Source organism: Suricata suricatta, chromosome 13, assembly GCF_006229205.1.
Source record: "Suricata suricatta isolate VVHF042 chromosome 13, meerkat_22Aug2017_6uvM2_HiC, whole genome shotgun sequence".
Classification (NCBI taxonomy): Eukaryota; Metazoa; Chordata; class Mammalia; order Carnivora; family Herpestidae; genus Suricata; species Suricata suricatta.
Genome location: NC_043712.1, coordinates 12843220 through 12863587, shown reverse-complemented (window position 1 = coordinate 12863587; position 20368 = coordinate 12843220). Strand labels below are relative to the sequence as shown.

Here is a 20368-nt window from a genome sequence, read left to right as displayed (position 1 = left end):
AAAAAAGCTCAGAAATGCAGCAAAAGCACCTAAATACGGGCTCCGCTTGAGAAGCATCACACGCATCTGTTATGAAGAATGTGGCATGAATGCCCCAATTTGACCCTGTTGCCTCTTCCCCGTGAATTTAAGGCTCAGAACTCTCAGGGAGGTATCACCTGCCCTCACCAGCTTCTTCTCGGAGTTTCTGCTTCTGTTCCCTCCCCCTGCCACCCCTCCAGATGTTGTTAGCTTTGTAGCCTCTTTGATCCTCTGCGTAGGGCTGGAGGCTGAGAAGTGGCTTTGGGGTTTTGCCCTGGGTGTGGCTTCCTTGCACCACAAGGCTCTGTCTGCACGGCCCAGGCTGCTTACCTCAGGCGCAGAAGGGACTATCCGACTGAGACACTCATTAATGCTGTTCCACCAAATATTCCCAGCTCTCTGCCTTCACCGTAGGATTTCATTTCCTGGTGCCCTTGGGGACTAGTGACTAGTCTGACCAATATAATAAGCGTGGGCTATTCAATTGCCAGGGCAAGACCTCCTAGGGCTCTTTTTCTCCATGCCACGGAGCACCTTCAAGAAGGTGAGGAGCCTGGGTGGCTCAGTTTGTTAAGCATCTGACTCCTGATGTGGGCTCAGATCATGACCTCATGGTTCCTAGGATTGAGCCCTGTGTCAGGCTCTGGGCTGACAATGCAGAGCAGGCTTGGGATCCTCTCTCTCTCCCTCTCTCTCTGCCCCTCCCTCATTCATGCTTTCTTTCTCTCTCTCTCAAAATAAGTAAATAAACTTAAAAAGAAAAAGAAGGTGTTCCCTTAGTCTGGGTCCGTGAGTGAGGGGCATGGCCACCAGCTGACCTAGGATGCTCATTTCAAGAAGAGTAGGAAATAAACTTTTATGGGTTTGGCCCCTAGGATCTGGGGGCTGTTTGTTACTGCAGTATAACCCACTCCATCCTGACTGATACACTGCCCATCTCACACAGGGTAGGAGATTCTCTAGGTCTACCCTCTTCTCTGGGAAACCTTCGCTGTCCTCATCAGTGAGAGCCATGCATGAACAAAGGCAAATGAAATGGAGGCAAGAACTTTTCTCTAATGTCCTGGGGAGATTTTCTCCTAAAGACTTGAAGATAGATGAGCATTCAGCTACATTTCAAAAGAACGAGAAGGAAGTTGAGAGTCTTGTTCTCTATGGCCTTCCTCTCCCATGAAGAAGCTAGATCACTTGATAAGAGCAAGAGGGGTTGCATCCTGAGAGCCCTCCCGGTTGGCAGCAGATGCCGAGGACACTGGGAGGGGACACTGCCGGGGGGCGGGGGGTAAGGACACAGGGTGCCAAGCAGCACTGGGAGCCTGCTGGGGCTGGCACTGAGCCCATCCACCGGCCCAGGGACAGTGGCCGAGATGGAAACCTGCTTGAGTCATTGCAGTTAGGGATCAAAGCGGCCAGGGGGCTGGGCCAGAAAGACGAGGAGGGCGTGTGCTCCGCGCAAAATAACGGACATGTGATTGAACCTGTCCATCATGGGAGGAGAGGAGGTGGAGCCCGCTGCATCCTGTACAGTAGAGTCTACCGTTACCTCATTTTCCAGAGAAGGAAATCGAGGCCCAGAGAGATGGTATCGCTTGCCCAGCTCCAACAGCTCAAGGTCAGAGCCAGAATAATCCAAGCCTGGTGGCCCCAACGCTTAGCCACCACATGCCACTTCTAGCCAGAAGCCTGTCACTCCCTGTGAGCTCCTCTTAGCCCGTTATGAGGCTTCTCTCCTACACCTTAACTTCTCCTTTTAATTACCAGTTCACACACACACCCCGCCAACCCAGACCGTGAGCAAGAATCTGTATTTTATACAATAATTCGTTAACACTAGTAGCAGCAGCCGTGAACATTACTTTTCACTGAATGCATCCAACGTGCCAAGCCGTGTTCCAAGCACTTTACGCTCGTCACTCAACACTGAAAACAGGTACTGGAATCATCCCCATTTTGCAGATGAGGAAAGATCTCAGGGAGCTGAAATTCAACCCGTGATATTACTATTTTCTTAACTAGAGTTCAACTTGCCTCATTTCTTCTATGATCTCATTTACTTTATTTCTTATATTTTAAACCATTCTCAGAGGGGTCTAGGGCTTCCCCGGATGCCAAAGGAGTCCATGGCCGACGAGGTGCCCGGATTCCAGAGGCAGGGTTCTGCCCCCCATCTATCCCACAGAACCCAGAGCTCCTGGCTGATACAGGGTAAGGGACCTACACCATCTGCATGCCAGGATGGAAGTGAATAATAGCTACTTTCGCCCATCCACACATCACAAAAAAGTAGGTATCATAAATACTCTGGATATAGTGCTGGCTGGCCCCCAGGCCCTGACGGTGACCCCTTGAGGGTCGACTCGCTGGCCATCCCCCGCTAGACTTGCCTTCTTACTATCTGCGTCCCGGCTCAGTCTAAAGAGCGCTAACCTGATAGCCCATTCTATATATGCGTAAGTTTTATAAAGTAAATTTCAGGCATCCAAATAGGCACACTGAATCACAATCCAGGCAGAATGCTCTAGATTTCAGAAAATCCAGGCTATTATCAGACTCGGGGATGAGGCAGCCAGGGCCAATGCTCCCTGCCTGGACCAGACAGCTGTCCCCTTGCCAACTGGCCCATGCCGAGCGCTGAGCCTCAGGACACCTGCTGCCAGTCCAGGCACCGCTCTGATGGGCTACATGACCTTCTGTAAGTTGCTATCTGATTTTTTCATACTCCAAATATGGGGTGTGTATCAGATCTAATTCCAGTCAGTAAATAATCATGGAGCACCCAGTGTGTGCCTGGAACTGTGGGGGACTGCAGAGACCACACGAGCCCCCTGAGGAGCTTACGTACGAGCCGGGGAGCTGGTGCTGGAAGCAATGAACTATATTACCTGCTATGGGAAGCAGTCAGTGCGCACAGAGATGCAAGCAGCGTGCTCTGTTTTGGGGCCACCAAGGGATGAGTAAGCCATCCGGTACGGGGCTGGGCGGCCACGCTTCAGAGAGGCAGGGGCTACATTTGAACTGGACCTCAAAGGGTGTGTGGGTGGGGAACAGCATTCAGGGTTGAGGGACAAGCATGTGAGAATGCGAGGGGCCGGAATGTGAGCACCCCACGTTTCCCAGTGTGGACAGTGGAGCAAGGGATCCAGTCCTGGTGTCTCCCCACATCTATTGCTTTGGAGTCCAAAGGAGTCCCTGGAACCTTATTTTTAACAAGCTCCTTAAGTGATTCCAACATGCAAGCAGTAGGTGCTACGTGCTGAGGGGAAAAAAATGAACGAGTACAAAAATGAACTTGACCTTCGGCAAGTCCCTTCCATTCTCAAGATGTCATGCCTTCTTTAAAATAAAGGTGCCAGGTCAGGCTAGTGGTTTTTCTAACTGTGTTCTGGAGAACCCCAGAATCTCCCGAAGTCCCTCAAAGAACATGGAGGGGAGATGGGGAGGTGAGAGAGCAGACTTTGAGCCCCCATCCATGCTTCTTTAGATCATCATCCCTTTTATCTGTTTGCTGTTATATGCTGTGCTTCATACACTATTTTGTTGGTAGTAAAGTTTCCTTAGCTCTAAAGAACTTTATTTTTAATTTTTTTTTTTAACATTTACTTATTTTTGAGAGAGAGAGCATGAGCAGGGGAAGGGTAGAGAGAGAAGGCGATTAATCCGAAGCAGGCTCCAGGCTCTGAGCTGTCAGCAGAGAGCCCAATGCAGGGCTTGAACCCACAAACTGTGAGATCAAGACCTGAGCCAAAGTCAGATGCTTAACCAACTGAGCCACCCAGGCACCCAGGCTACAAAGAATTTTTTTTAAATGTTTTATTTATTTTTGATACAGAGAGAGACAGAGCATGAGGGGGGAGGGGCAGAGAGAGAAGGAGACACAGAATCCGAAGCAGGCTCCAGGCTCTGAGCCAGCCGTCAGCACAGCCTGACGTGGGGCTTGAACCCATGAACGTGAGATCTGACCTGAGCCGAAGTCGGAGGCTCAACCGACTGAGCCACCCAGGCGCCCCTACAAAGAATTTTTAAAACCACTGAATTGGATGATCTCCAAAGGGAAAATTTTAATCCCTTAAATTCCTTAAAGGCAGCAGCCTATCTTTGCAGAGTATTTCTCAAACAGGTGTGGACACAGCCTAAAGGCCACTCACCAGGAACAGGCTATTTATTTTACCAGTCATGATTTAAAATCTTTTGCTGTGTATCTAGAAATCAATGAGTGGAAGGGGGGAAATGTGGATAGCAATGCAACAGAATATTATACAACCTTTAAAAAACAGTGCTTTGAAGCATAGCTAATAAAATGGAAAATCAAATGAGAAAGCTAGACACCAAACTGCACAAAGTCTACAATCTCAACTCTGGATCCAATACATCAGAATTTATCGGACAAATAAGGCAGTTCCTCAAAAAGCTAAACATGGAATTCTCTATACCCAAAAGAACCGAGGACGGACACTTGAAGAGATATTTGTACACCAATGTCTAGGCAGCATTATTCACAATGGCCAAAAAGGAAGAAGCAACCGAGATGTCCACTGATGAATGGATGGATAAACAAAATGTGGTGTATGTATATAGTGGAGTATTATTCAACCTTAAAAAGGAAGAAGATTCTGACACCTGCTTCAACAGCAGTTAACCCTGAAAACGTGAAATAAGCCAGACACAAAAGGACAAACACTGGATGATGTTACTTAGATGGGTGTGTAATGTAGTCAAATTCATGGAGGCGGAAAGTAGAGTGGGGGATGCCACGAACTGGGGCGCAGAGGGAACGGGCAGTTTATTGCTTCAAGGGGACAGAGTTTCTGTTTTGGATGATGGAAACGTTCCAGGGATGGACGGTACGGAGGGTTGCATAATAATGTAAGTGTATTTAATGCTACAGAATGGTACCCTCAAAAAATGTTATAATGGTAAATTTTATGTTAATGTATATTTCACCACGATTGAAAAAAAAAAAAACCAAACCAACATACCGGCCAGAACTAGATTCACATAGTAACAATGGTGCATTGTGTGTGAGACTGTGACAGACTGATCACTTTATCCTTTCCACTTCTCTGCATTTTCAAATGTTCTACGATGAGAATAAATTACTCTCAAAACCGAACAAACAGCTATTTAATTAAACAAATCTGGTGGTTCTCTGACACTTTCCAAAAATGCCTTGTTGTCTTTTATGTAAATGGAGGCAATACTTTATGTCCTTAATACAAGGAGCCAAGTTCAAGGATGCCAACTAAAGTATACACCAAGCTGCTCAGTCAAAATAAATGACAGGCAGACTGCCTCCCCTTTTTAAGACTAGTTGTCCTCATCTATATTTAAATAAATTTCAAATAAAAATGGAACCAAAATAAATCTTCTAATGAGCTTCCCAAGAAGCTGTCTGGCTTGGAGACACTCAAATGGAAACTAAAGAGAGAAAGAAAGCTACAGAAAAGTGGAAGGCAGCCAATGTTCTCCTCGGGACATTAAGGCACTGTCGCTGGGAAAGTGACTTTGTTGGTGAATCTCTATCCCTTCTGCTTCTGGAAAACGTTCTCCGGTAGGAAGAATTCAGAATCCAGAAGAAGCCGGCCATTGGCATTCACTGCAAACTCATTGCCTCCAACATCCCCCTCCCTGTGTAAATGCTGACCAAATATTTAAAGGATGGTAATGGTTGGAAGGGGCAGCCAATGTGTCCACCTTCCATCCTGAACCACCTGAGTCTACCTTTCCTGGCTCTTGGGCCCTCTGCCTAGGATGAGGAGGCTGGGGCCACCCACAGAGTGGCTTCTCACCGGCCATGTGACCTCAGGCAGGGTCCTTACCCACCCAATGGGAAGAAAGGCACCCACCTTGTAGGGCCATTGTAGGGGTTAAACGATGCCGCCTGTGTAAAGTGTACTGAGATGTTGGGTGCATAGTAGGTGCGCACGAGCTTCTTCCTTTATACCCTAGTTCACTGTTCACGATCCATGTGCGTCTCGGGGGGACTCTCAAGAGTGGTAGAACCAAAGGCAGTTAAAGCTAAGTGGTGGCAAAACAGCAGGGAGAAGAGAGGGTCCTTCAGACCTGGGGTGCAGGGGTGGCCCTGGGAGGCAGGTGAAGGGAGCCCAGCATCCCCACGGCCCCCAGCTCTAGCTCTCATATTGGCCAGCGTAAAGCTCTTTCAGGGAAGTCTGTGTAATCCTTAGACCAAGAAGATGGGCTTCATCTCATAGATGAAGAAGCAGAGGCTCAAAGAGGCAATCTGTCTTTCTCAAAGGCACACAGTTAGGGAATAGCCAGATATAGGGTTTTTTCAAACTCCCTTGGTGTGAAGGGGTGGGGGTGGTCCCCATAATTCCTGCTCTGCTACAGAGCTGGTTAGTTGTTAGACTCTTGACTCTTTCCTTAAAAGAAAACAAAACGTTCTGGGGCATCCGGCTCAGTTAAGTGTCTGACTCTTGATTTTGGCTCAGGTCATGATCTCACAGTTCGTGGGTTCGAGCCCCGTGTCGTGCTCGGCACTGACAGCATGGAGCCTGCTTGGGATTCTCTCTCCCCCTCTCCATCTGCCCCTCCCTGCTCGGGCTCTGTCTCTCTCTCTCTCAAAATAAATAGATAAACATGAAAAAAATTTTAAAAGAAAAGAAAAGTTTTAATGAAAAGGTGAGGAGGGAACAGGAAGAAAGATTCTTTGAGGCACTATACTTAGCTTCCAATCTCTGGGCTTTGGCGTTCTCGTCTATAAAATGAGGCACTTCCTGCCTCAAGACATTGCACCTGCTCTTCCCTCTGCCTGAACACCTTCCTGAGCCCCCTCACATCCCTGCCCCCTCCTTCTGGACCTTGAGCTTCAATGACAATGTCACTGCCCAAGAGAAGTCTTTTCTGTTCTATTCTTAGACTCCTTTGTAGCACCCTATGCCTTTCTGTTGGGGCACTGACCCCTATTTGGACACATGGGTGTGATTCTTTGATTAATACACATCCCTTCATGAGATGGAGGCCCCTTCATTAATTAGCTGCCAGGGAGGTGGCGTCAATGGTATCTGTTGTCTGCGGATTCAAAAAACGAATTCTTCTCAGGGCTCTGATCTTCAGAAAGTGCCCTCCCATCCCCACCCACCTCCACCCCGTCCTCAGCCCTCATCTGGGAAACACAAGGAGGTGGACGGGGCACCTATTAGATTTCTGCCAGCTCACATAGTCTATGATTTTATCATGTCAACGAACGAACAATGAACGAACCAAACCCACACCAACACCCATTGTGATTCCAGCTCACACTCAACAAGTTTGTCAAACAGGTTCTTACATTCTCGGGCCTCGGTTTCCACGAGCTACGAAACAAAGCATTCAGGTACGACTTTCTAGGCTCTTCCCATCACCAACAATGGTTAATTCCAGTAAGAAGGCTCCCTCCTCCCCTTGTCTTTCACCACGAGCAACAGCGGTAGCTCAGTCCGGGCACACAAACAGGAAATGTGACATCCAGGAGCTGATGAGTGGCCCGTTTCTCTGAAGGCTGGGCGGGCCAATGGGGGAACAAAGTTTCTGAACTTTCTACTGAAGCCGAGAGTCCATGCAAAGACGCTTCTCCAACAGTGGCGGAGGACACCACTGGGGCCTGCCTGAGCCTCCTCCGATGTCACCCCCACCCCAGTGTGTCCCCAGGGCGTGCGAAGCCCAGAATGAGCAGATGAACAGTCGTGAGGGTGTTCCTGTGACCATTCCTCGGAAGGTCGTGAAGCCCAGGACAGAGCAGAAGGTGGAGGGCAGGACTCCTGGGCGATGATGCCCGCCCCTCTCTGGGCCTGGCTGTCCCCATCTGTTGAGTAAGGGGACTGAATCTGGGATGGGGCCATGTCCCTGCTCACTCTTTTTTTCCTTCCATGAGGCAGCGTGGTGCTCGGATGAAGGGCACCCATCCTTGCCCGTGTCCAAGAATCAAACCTCTCCTTCACTGTGTGGCCCTGGGAAATTTCTTAACCGTTCTGTGCCTCAGTTTCCTCATTTGTTAAACTGGGTTTTCTGGAGGATGAAAAGTCAGGGCTCCTGTGGAGCCCGAGACAGCACCTGGAGCGAGTAGATGCCCAGTAAGTGTGAGCTGTCGTTTCCATGTCATGCTGGATTCTGGACCACTTCCCTCTCTCACCTTGGCCGTACACGGGCCAGGCAAGCAGAGCCCAGACAGCCCTAATGGCCCTGCAGCCCACGTCGGCAGCCCGGTCCCTCGGAGAAGGCAAATCGGAGCTTCAGGTGCAGCCAAGCTCAGCAGGAAAAAAAAACACACACAACAGCTGTAGGGCAGATGGCGGAAAATCCTAGAACGCTGCCCCACAGCGGATGGATTCAGGGGGCCGCTGCTGCCCCAGTCTGTCAGGCACCAGAGAAAGTCTGTGGCCGCACCCAGATTCAGCAGCAGGCGGAGGGTCCCTGGCCCCCCTCAGCTTGCCCTGGGAGAGAAGAGCCGTGAGTTGCCGGGGAAGATGCCAAGTGTGGGCAGGTTAAGAGGAGGCTGGACACAGTCACCAAAGCCCCACAGGAGCGGGGAGCAGGGGACCCTGTCTGCAGGAGTGCCAGTGTCTCCCCTCCTGGGACACGCTGCAGCCCTCTGCTCCTCTCGGGGATGGGCGGAACCCTGTCCGGCCTCAGGGGCCTCACCAGCACAGGCGGGACACTCAACTACCTGCTTCTGCCAGCGCTGTGGGGATGAAAAGGAGCCTTGACCTACGTCCCCCAGGGCAGTGGCTCTCATGCGTGGCCTGCAGAAGGACGCTGCTTTCTCCTCCATGAGGAAGCAGAGAGATTGGCAATATATCCAATTTACTGTATTTTGACAAAATTTCATCCGAGGAGGATTAGAAACAAAGAAGGACTATTTTTCCACATTGAGACATTAAGCACAGTGCAAGAGACGCAGGGTCATGGCTCTGCTTCCTGGGTTCTGGGTTTAAGGCGGAGTCTGGGCTCCTATCTTTCTGCAATGACTCACGCAGGCGGACTGCCCGTCCTGACCTGAGAGCATTTCGCGCAGTGGCAAATGCGATGGGTCTTGAAAGATCTGCTGCCACTAAATAGGCGGGGTTGGGGCTCTTAGCACAGCCCAGAAGGCTGGGCGGGGACCGGTCATGGCTGAAGGAAAGTCAGTGGCACACAGTGTTTAAAAAAGCTGTCCACAGAGGAAAAGAATAAAACCGAGTCTTCAGAACCCATGCACTAGCTCCTACCCTTAAAGACACGCAGTTAGGAATCTCTATGTGGCTGCCATGTTGGGAAGGGATATCTTCCTCAGGGACTGAGCCTTTTTAGGGGTCTCTGCTCAAATCCTTTCCTTTCAGCTGAAGGAAGAGGTTCATGGAAAGACGACTTTTATAGCAGAGGCAGGACTTCAGTCCTTGAAGGCTCCTTGACTTACTCCCATTCATTCAATGGATCCATAGTTACTGAGGGCCTACGACATCAATGCACTCAGGGCTCGCCAGTGAGCCAAACAGGGAAGCACTCTGTTCTCACAGAGCTCACATTCTAGTTGGTAAGCAAATAAAATTAATAGTTCTAACTAGCAAATAATTAAGGAGATATAATTTCAGTGGAAACAGAATATATATTTCATATAGCATGTAAACAAATTAATTATTAAATATAATTATGTAATAATGGTATTAATTATTAATGTTATTAGGTATTAAGTAACTAATATATATTAATATAATATAAATTCAGTGGTGGAAAGGGTTACAAGGCAAATAAAAGATGTTGACATGTTTGAGACTGACATGGCGGGGTGTGGCTGTTTGGGGATCCTCTTTGCGCTGGCCTCTCTCTGGAGTCCCCAGGGACCTCCCAAACCAGTAGCGTGTGGAAGCTAGCTCACGTTGGCTTGCAAGGGCCAACTGTTAAATTTTCAGGAATTTGGCAAGTGAGCTGTTACACACCGCCATCATTAAAAATTCAATTATATAAGCTTATAATTAGTGAGTCCTATTAAGAACGAAAGTATCCATCAAAACTCGTCACTTCCAAAGTGTTTTATTACACGGTATACTCTTGAGGTTATTTACACCCGTCGTATGGAGACGTAGTGGAAAATGCTATCGTGGAGTATGCTCCCTCAAGTGGTGGCTTGGACCTGGTCCTGGTGGAAATACTTGTACTTTGGAGACTGGCAAACACCACATTGTCAGGGCTTTCGATTCTCCGGGAGCCAGTCATGAAACATTTACCAGCCCGCCACACTGTCTAGATCTAATCCGGGCCTTCTGTATCCGTGGGAGTCTGTGTTCTTCCGGCCAGAGGGTGTGGTGGTGTAGCCCCAACTCTCCTGGGGATGGGGGGTGGGGGCGGGGAACTTCCAGTCACGTGGCCTGAACTTTCTCTTCCCTTTTTAAGCCTTCCATAGTGAGGAAGCAAGACTGGGATTTGTTTCTGCAAAACCACTGCTCTCTTCAACAGTATTTCTCAAAGGTCTCTAAGACGCTGATTCATTCATTCGTTTATTTGGTTTTGATGAGACATTAAGTCCTGGGGTAAGTATCCTGAGGAGGTAAAATTTTGTTTATTTTTATTATTGTTTTTGTTTTTAAATGTTTATTTATTTTGAGAGAGAGCGCATGAGCGGGAGCAAGGAAGGGGCAGAGACACAGGAAGAGAGAGAGAATCCCAACCAGGCTCGGCTGTCAGCGCAGAGCCCCAGGCAAGCCTCGATCTCACAAACCCTGAGATCACGACCTGAGCCAAAATCAAGAGTTGGACGCTTAACCGACTGAGCCACCCAGATGCCCCAGGAGGTAAAAATTTAAAGGAACCCCTGCAGAGAATCCGTTGGTAGAAATGTGTGGTCACTTCTTACTTCTAGATTCTTATGTTAGGTTTACTTCCTTTAAATACATAACTGTCCCGATAAGAGCTGAGATACTAGACTTCTACTGATAATAATGATAAGGGTAGTTGCCATTTAATAGGACCACATCACCAGACACATTTGTCTCCAAAATCCACACCAACCCATTTTACACCTGGGAATGGCAAGGTCCAGAGGTTCAAGGACTTGACCAAGGCCAAGCTGCTCTTCTGAGAGTTCCCCAGAAGCCATCTCCCATCCCAGCTTCAACTGAGTGACTCTCCTTAGACCTATGGGATTCTGTGGCACTAAGGGGACCCCAACTCTGGTGGCTTTGGTGAACTCTATGGCTTCTCCGTATCAGGAATCCCTCCTGCCACCAGAGCGGAAGACGCCAGACACTTTCCTGTTTGCCAGTATGCACCTGGAACTCAGAAGAATCACCTAGGCCTGGCCAGTGGGTGGTTTTACATGCTAAAGAAAAGGCACGAAGGTTCAGATACCCATGAAATGTCCCCGCAGGCTCCATGGGCAGCAAGAGCTAGAATTCGCTGTTATGCAAGACCCTAATTGTGGTGTCGAAGGCCCAACCTCCACTGGTTCCCGCCAGCTTGGTTTTCCAGCCTTCCCAAGGATACTGCGAGCAATAAAATAAATCCTTCCAATGCACACCTTTTCTGCCGCAGCGGGCTACAATCTCCATCCGTTGCTTACCACCACGATCCCTGACCAGCACACGTTCTCATGTGCTACTCAATGTATGAGCCCCAAACACTGAGCACTTGCACGCCAAGGGATGAATTCCCAAGCACTCCATTAAATTTGCACATAGGAATATTAATTTTCCCTTTCCTCGCACAGCTCTGGCTAACATCTGAAAAGAGAACTTGCTGTACAAAATACCAGTGTGGAGACGGCGGCAGATGGCGTCCACCTAGCAAACCAACACCAGTCCCTGCGCCTAGGGAGCCATATCCCCCTTCAAGGACCCGCTGCCCCTGATTCTGAGAAGTGTCTCTGCCTTCCCCACAAATGCCAGGCAAGTTGTTCTCGGGGACAGCTGGCCGGCCACTTGAGGACTCACGGTGCCCTGAGGAGGGAGGAGGGTAGCAGCTCTTCTGCACACGGATGCTACGAACCCCAACGTCATCCCTCTGGGCAGCTGGCCAGTTGTCCTGGGCTTCCTTCCTCCTCTGTGCTCCTCTGGCCACCAAGGCTGTCTGGGCTCTGGAACAGCCAGAGGGGTATTGGACAATTGGTCTCACAGCCTCCTCCCTCTGCCTAAAACACTCTGCCCTCTTTACCCGCTAACTCTCGCAGGGCCCAGTGGATGGGGTGCTTCCTCAAGGAAGTCCTCCCTGACTACCTCCCCCGACAGGTTCAGGCCCCTGTGATACCCACCCTGTTCTCCTTCATGGCTCTCACTGTTCGGTCAGTCTTTTAACGACTGTCTCCCCAGCAGATCCCAGTGGGGATTGTGTCTCTCTTCACTGCTCCCGCCCAGGTATGTAGCACAGCACACAGCAGTTGCCCAACAAATTCTGTGCAAGTCAGTGAAGGAGTGAGGGAATTTATGGTGGCTCAGTGAATGCTCAATGAATAGTAAATTTCAAGGAATGAGTCTCTGGAACAGGTGCATCTCCCAGAACCACAGTCCCTGGGGTCCGATCCGGCAAGTAGGGGCCAAAGCCTTGGGCTCTCTCTGAGCACAGCAGCTGCTCCTCCCTTTTGGCTTTTAGTTCAATTGTTCACTTCCTGGGGGTTTGGACTTGCTGTTTAACAGCAGGAGTTGCTCAGAGAGAAGTTTGCTAGATCACAGCCTCAGGGCCATTTTGCTGGCAGGGAAACTGAGGCGCCAAGAGCTCCTACCGCTGGCAGCACCAGTGCAGGGCGGGGCTCAGCCAGCTCACTTTCAGCCCAGACTCCTTTCAGTGTCCCACCCGTAAGTGGGCATTTAGAGCAAGGCTCCTGAAGACAAGAGCAGAGATGGACTGAAAAACTTTCATTAAGAAGTGATCATAAAACCTGGCCTCTCTCTCCTAGCCTCTTCCAGAGGCTGCCTCTCATTCTCTGGTTCATTTCTATCTGAGGAGCACCAGTCAGGAGCCCTGTCCTGGGCTGGACAGGGATCTGGGCCCCAGCACCCCTGAACCTTTGGAACCACTTTTGCTGTCCCTGCCCGCACCCCGCCAGGGTCTCCAAGCCACGCTGTGTTTGGAGTCGGGACCTGGCTTTCAGGCCCGCATTCTGCTCTTCATTCTTGAGAGACTTTGGCCAAAACATCAGAAGCCCTCAGTGCCCCCCCCCCGCCCCAACATAACCGAGGGGAATTAGTCCTAATTTGCTGACCTCACAGCGCTTTTGTGATGCTCAAACAAGATGGAAACAGGACCTCACTCTTCAAAAACTGCCGACTAGGGTAGAGAACTCCAATGATAATAATCCCATAATCATTTCTCTGTTTCCCCGGGGTTTTGCTGCCAACTCACAGCCAGGGGACCTCTCTCCAGGGCTCATTGTCCCCTCCCCGCCTCTCAGTGCCATTCAACCCTCTTGACCACATCCTCCCAGGAACCCGGCTCTGCCCCGGACTTCCCAGATGTGCTCTGCCCGGGCCCTCCTCCTCCTCCCTCTCAGTGCACTCACTCTCCGACTTGGGCCCTGGCTCAAGGGGCGCACTGTGCCCCCGCCTGGCTCCCTGGTGACCGCCTGCATCTGCACATGGTGCTGGGTCTCCTCCACCCTGCCACCGGCCGTCACCACCTCACCCGTGCAAACTCTCTGTGGCACTAAAACCGCGCATGGTGGCTGCTGGACCCCGCATGCTGGCAGCTCCCCAGAGGGTCGGGTCGCATGCAGCTGGGAACTGAGGCCTCCACGCCGGGTTTAGATGGACTGAGCACAGAGCAGCTCTCTGGCTGGAGACTGAAGCGGCGGGTTTTTACTTCCTCTTTTTCGAGCGGAAAAGACTTTTAGAAGTTATTCTGGGTAAAGTATTCTACATGATGACCCCTTCGCCTTTCGTACCCGGACCGAATCTCTATCAGTTTGACTTCCCAAGCTGACCCACCTGGCCTCCCTCTCCAAGGAATGAGATGAAGCCGCCGGCCGGGCTGAGAGGCAGGCCTCTGGAGGGCCCACGTAACCACTGGAGCAGGACAGTGAAGAGCACTGTGGTCGTGTGCAGGGTGCCCTCCGCCTCCTGCAGCTCACAGAGAAAGACGGAAGAGCTGGCTGCCTGTGAAGGGGTGTAAGTGCAGGATGCCCAGGGGAGCGGGGCAGGGGGACTGGGGGGAAGGGCCTGATTCCTGGGAGGCAGGATGAAGAAACTGGCGTTTCACAGAGAGGATGATGCTTCAGCCGGGCTTTGAAGGATGAATAGCAGTCTGCAGGTGGATTTGGGGAGGAAGGGAGAAGGAGGTACCAAGCAGAGGGGGCCGCATAGGAAAAAGCCCAGGGGCATAAAACCTGGAGAGGGTTTCAGGAACTACAGTAGATCCCTGAGGCTGGACCAGAAAGTCGAAGGGGGTAGGGTGATGAGAAAAAAGAGCTGTTCAGAGAGCGGCTCGTGCAGGGTCTTGGGTGTCACGTAAGGGGACATGTGTCCTACTCTGAGGGCAGAGTGGAGCCTGGGAGAGATCAGAAGCCCAAGGAGTGTGGTGCCTGAGAAGGGCTTAGGCCGCGGTGACAAGATGTACTAGAGGCCACAGCAGCAGGGGTCCGGGCTGGAGAGGGGTGCAGTGTGCCTCAACTAAACAGGAGCAGAGGGACAGAAGGAAAAGGATGACAAAGAGGTAGGATTGCTTAGATCACAGATTTCGGGGTGAGGTGGGGGAGGGGAGACTCCCAGACAGAGGGGTTATGTGTGCAAAGGTACAGCGATTAGAAAGCACACTGCTATGCTTGCAGAGAGGGCGTGTGTACCAAAGCGTAGGTCAGGCGTGCAGCGGGGATTAGTTCAGGGAGATAAGAAAAAATGGAGACCCATGTCAGGGAATTATTAACAAAATAGGTGGTCAATTGGATTACTGCTCCCAAGCATCATTCTCTGCCAAACAAAGTGCAGACGCACCACGGAGACATTGCAGGTTAATTTCCCCGGCCACTGGGATAGCGAGTACCACAACAAAACCAATCAAATGAATTTTTTGGTGTCTTAGCGTATAAAAAAGCTATGTTGACGCTACACTGTAGTCTGGAAAGTGTGCAGCAGCCTTATGTCTAAAGAAACAATGTACGTGCCTTACTTAAAAAATTCTTTATTGCTAAAAAATGCTAACCAGTATCTGAGCTCTCAGCAAGCTGGAGTTTCTCTTTGCTGGTGGAAGGTCTTGCCTTGAGGGCTGCTGATGAGGGTAGTGTTTGCTGAAGGCTGAGGTGTCTCTGGCGATTTCTTAAAATAAGAAAATGGTGCAGTTAGCTGCATCAGTTGACTTCCTTACAAGAGGGATCGCTCCATAGCATGCCATGCTGCTTGATAGCATTTTACCCCCGTTAGAACTTCTTTTAAAATTGGAGGCAGTCCTCGTGAACCCTGCCGCTGCTCCATCAACCAAGTTGGTGTGATAGTCTAAATCCTTCGTTGTCATTTCAGCCATCTTCGCAGCCTCTTCACCGGGCGTAGATGCCATCTCAAGAAAACCGCTTTCTTTGCTCATCCATAAAAACAGCTTCTCGTCGGTCAAGGTTCTCTCGTGAGATTGCGGCAATTCAAATACAGTAATAGTGAAAGACTTTGTTGAAATTATGAAGAGATTGCAAGAAGGACCAAAATGTGCCCCAGAGACACACAGTGAGCAAATGTCACAAAAAAAATGGCCTACCTACACTTCCTGGACCCAGGGTTGCACCAACCTTCAATTTGTAAAGAAACAAAAACAAAAACAAAATACAATATCTGCAAAGCACAATAAAACAAAATGTGCCTCTATATACATCTGTCCCATTGCCTTTGGGCTTGGTCATATTGCTGGCTTTGGCAGTAGTAAACATGACAGTGTGCCAGTTCAGAGTAAAGATTTTAAGAGGCATTACTTCATTTCTTTCTTCCTGCAGCTCTAACCATGAACATGACATATACCAGAGAGAAGCAGCTGCTTTAGCCTGTGTCCTGCAGTGAGAAGACACATGGAGCAGATCTTCTGGCTGGCTGGCACTCACTGCACAGCCACAGAACCATGTAGTCACAACTGCTCTCCAGCCGTCATGGAAGGTGAACAATAAACTCTTGTGATCACAAGTTCAGATTTGGGGGGTTGTTTGTTATGCAGCATAGCTGCAGCAAAGCTAGCTGATACATACTACATGAGACATACTGCAGTATGTCTCATATAGTGATACTGTATGATGGTATCATGTGATACACATTGTATGAGACATGGAGGGAGCAGGTGGTGAAGAACTTTCCACATCATGATTAAAAGTTGTGCACATGGAGGGTCAACAGAGAATTCTGTAATTGATAGGCTTTCTAACCTTCATTCACTCACACCCAGTCACAAAGATGGAGACATCCACCCTTCTTTCAAAGTCAACCTGCCCATTCCATCTTGTTCCTCTAGCACTTTGCTCTATTGGCCAATCCTTCCCTCTCCTTGACTGAGTCCTTCCCATGGCCTCCATCTCCCCTGTCTTTTCCATCCCAAAATCCTTCTCTTCACCTTCAACTTCCTAACAACTGTAGCTCAATCTCCCTCTGGCCTTTTCACACAAATTTCTTGAAAGCATTGCCTGTACTCACCATCTGCACTTCTTTCTCTCTCATGTATCAGCAATCTAACTTGTTTGCCCTCCATTCCACCAAAATTACTCCCAGCAGACTTCAGTAATCTCCTAACCACCCAGCACATCTTCCTGATCTTATCTTCCCAAGCTGCTCCACACCATTTAGCATGGAACCAAATACATTTTCCCTGCCCTTGACCCAAATGTTCCTCGTTACATATTCTCTCAGCTAGTGGTGCCATCATTCATCCAGTGACCCGTGACAGAAAGCCAATATGGGATAATGAGTTGTGTTCCAGCCTTGTCGAGTTTGTAGCATCTGTGAGACATCCAAGAAGAGATGCCCGATGGGCAGTTAACCATGTGAATCAGGGACCCAAAACAGAGATATGAACTGGAGATAAAGATGACTATTCTGGAGGTAGCATTTAAAGCCATAAGCATGGGGTCGCCTGGGTAGCTCCTTCGGTTTGTGTCTGGCTCTTGGCTTCAGTTCAGATCATGAGCTCACAGTTCATGAGTTTGAGCCCTGCATTGGGCTCTGTGTTGACAGCACGGAACCTCCTTGGAAGTCTCTCTTTCTTCTTCTCTCTGCCCCTCCGCTGCTCTCTTCCTCTCTTTCTCAAAAGAAATAAACTCTAAAAACAATTTTTAAAAAGCCAAGCCTAGACAAACTTGCTTAGTTTCTAGAGTACAAGTACTAGGTCTTAAGTCACAGTGATACAGAGAGCTCTCCTAAGCCCAGAATTCTCTTTTCCTATGGTCACAATTCCAGCCACCATTAGATTCTTTCCCTCCACGCCACTGCCTTATTTTATATTCAGCCCCCTGTTCGTGCTGTCTTCTCCAACAGCCCTTACAGTTCCATCATAAAAACATAAGGTATAAGATACCATCACCCCGCCACTAAAATGGCTAAAATCAAAATGACTAAACTCAAACCAACACCAAATATCTTCAAGCATGTGGGACAGTTACAAGACCGTTACGTTGCTGCGGGAAGGCAAAATCGTACACCCTCTGACCCAGCTATTTCATCCTATGTGAAAACAAATGTCCACTAAAGGATTCTACAAGAACTAAGAGCTCAAACTGGAAATAACGCAACATGTTCACCAATACGAGAATAAACAAGCAAACTGTGATAAACCCATCCAACAGAATGAATACTACTCAAGCAATAAAAAGGAGCAGACTACTCACATATGCAGCAAGACAGGCGAATTTGGAAACCACTAGGTCAAGTGGAATAAACCAGAGGTATACAGTATGATTCTAGTTACGCCAAGTACAAGCACAGGCAGAACTAATCAATCAATGGTAACAAAGTCAGGAAATGGTCGTCTGGAAGGACAGAAGGAAAACTAGCTGGAAATGGAAACTTTCCAGGATGTTGCAAATATTTACATCTCAGTTTGGGTGGTGGTTGCATAGGTGTGAACTGTCAAAACATGTTTGAACTGAACACTTATGATTTGTGGATGCTATTGTATCTAGATTATACTTAAACATTAGAGAAGTAATTTTAAGTATCTACCAAAATACAGTAAAATAAAAAGAACATACAGGGCAGAAAACACATTCATTCCAAATACAATTCTATTTGTAGTATGAACACCCAGTCTCCCACTTAAAGCCACCCCCTTTCAGCCATTCTCCCTTCACTCTTGCTCCCATCTTAATGACGCCTGTCCATTAGCCATTTTCTAACCATCAGGAGAGATGATGTAATGTAAAGGGCACAAGCCTTAGAGTCAGACAGAGCCACATTCAAATCCCAGCATTCAAATCCCAGCCGAGAGTTAGAAGCTGAGTGCCCATGAGTGAGTTACTTGGCCTCTCTGAACTTCATTTCCTCTACTATAAAATGAGATAACAAGACACACCCCACCCCCACCTTGTTGGGCTGGGCTAAGATACCGTGGTGTGCTGACTAGCTCCTGGGGAAGAATTCTTTTTGAGCCTATGAACAAACTGTTTGTTTTACTCACATCTAAAGGTCCCACCAAAGTCCTTAAAAATCTCAGAGGATGTGATTCATGGCTTCTTCTCCCAGAAGGGTAAGAAGGTGGACCGGAGGCCTTGGACTTAGGGTCCAGTCAGGCGGTGCTAACCGCTGGACAAATGGCTGCTCAGAGCCACCATGGCCAGGGAAAGGTGCTCATGGCCCATGACTCAGGAGACAGTTTCCTGGCAAAGCTTGGCCACCAGAGAGTCTAACACAAATCCCTCTGCATACCTCTTGACTCAGTTTCTCCAAATCAGACTGGATCTGAGGAATCTGATAACAAAAACAGCCCCTGGGTTTTCCCAATATATATATAGGAGACACAAAGGCAGAAGGGAGCGCCTTCCATTTGAAAGAAGGAAGGGAGGGGTCAGAGCCCTTGCCCCCAAGGCTTCCCTCCCCTACCACTGTGACTCTAGAGCCAGAATCTCTAGACTCCCTGGAGCGCAGTCAGAAATCTCCTGGGCTAGGTAAGCCCTGGGGACACTTCTAGCGCTGCCTTATTAAGTCATTGACTATCTGCCACTTCTAACAATAATTGAGACCTGCACCTGCCCCCCATCTGGTAGGGGAGGCAAGGTACACTCAGCAATAACTCAGAACGAGGTAGAAAGTGCTTGCTTAGTGTAGCCAAGAACGCACCGGAGGGCGGCTGAATAACCATGTCCCCACCACACAGCACACACGCTGGCCCCAGCCACACTGGCATTGTCTTACTCAGAGCAGCACCCCCATTTCATCGCTGCAGAAACTGAGGCTTCCTCTGGAAGGTGTCTCCCACCTAAGAGGCAGAGAGGCCTGGGGTGCCCCGGCATCTCCTGCCTCCTGAGACATACCTATCTCCAGGTAAATGAAGGAGGCGCGAGGCAGGCCTGCGCAAAATCCAGACAGGAGTGCAAACGGCGAGCAAAGCCACGGAGCACAGAGACAGCCGCCTGGTCCCGGTTCCTTCCGGGGGAGGCGGGGTGGGGGAGGTAGGGGGGCGGAGAGGCGCTGACGGCCTCCGCGTCTTCCTCCTCCCGCCCCGGCCAGCGGGAAGATTGGGAAATCTCAAGTCGCTCTGCTTTCTCTCCTCCAGCGCTAACAATTTTTTCCACTTTACTGATTTTTTGGATGCCTTTCAAGAGTTTGTGCAATCATTCTGTTTAGCTGTTTTTCTGCCATTTTCAAAGGCGGGGTGGTGTCCCTTTCGGGCAGGAACGGGGCTGTTTGCAAAGTTGAAGGGACCCTGTCTCCTCCCTTCATCCTAGTGGAGCAGGCCCTTTTGGCCGCCAAAGTTACAAATGTTTGAAACTTTCGCTGTGCCGAGTTTGGCTCGGTCCGCGCTCTCGCACCACTCCTCCTCTGAGCCCCAGCTTTCAGGGGCTCAGCCCCTCCCCCCACTTCATCCCCTGAGGCTCCCCCTTCTCACCCGCATCTCCTTTGCAAGTAGTCCAGGGCGAGAGCCACCCCTCTGTCCTGCCCCACAGGCGAGGACAAACCCCTCACTCCTTTCGAGATTCCTCGGGGGCGGGGGTCCTATCGCGAATCCCCCCCCCACTCTGGGGGCTCCTCTCTCCCACTCCCACCCCTTCGGCCCCGTGGGGAGACCCCGGCCCGCCGCCCCTCTTGCGAGTCTGGAGGCTTGGGCAGAGGCGGCGACGGAGACAGGATGGGGACAGGGGCCGCGGCGGAGAGATAGCGACGAGAACAAAAGCGGGGACACACCAGAGCAGAACCAGGGCAGGGCCGGAGCGGTGGCCCGCAGCCCTCCCCCGCCGCCCCCAGGCCACGCCCGCAGCCCCCGGGGCCGGGCCCGG

The 20368-nt window shown here is 49.9% G+C and overlaps 1 protein-coding gene across 4 annotated transcripts in view; it reads right to left on the bottom strand.

The window, feature by feature from the left end:
* Positions 1-19519, bottom strand: part of LOC115275812 (N-acetyllactosaminide alpha-1,3-galactosyltransferase) — a 55146-nt gene extending 35627 nt beyond the window's left edge. For all 4 annotated transcript variants that reach the window (XM_029919577.1, XM_029919578.1, XM_029919575.1 and 1 more), the window contains exon 1: positions 19406-19519. The gene's annotated coding sequence lies outside the window, so the exon portion shown is untranslated. The remainder of the gene's footprint in view (positions 1-19405) is intronic.
* Positions 19520-20368: the final 849 nt, after the last annotated feature.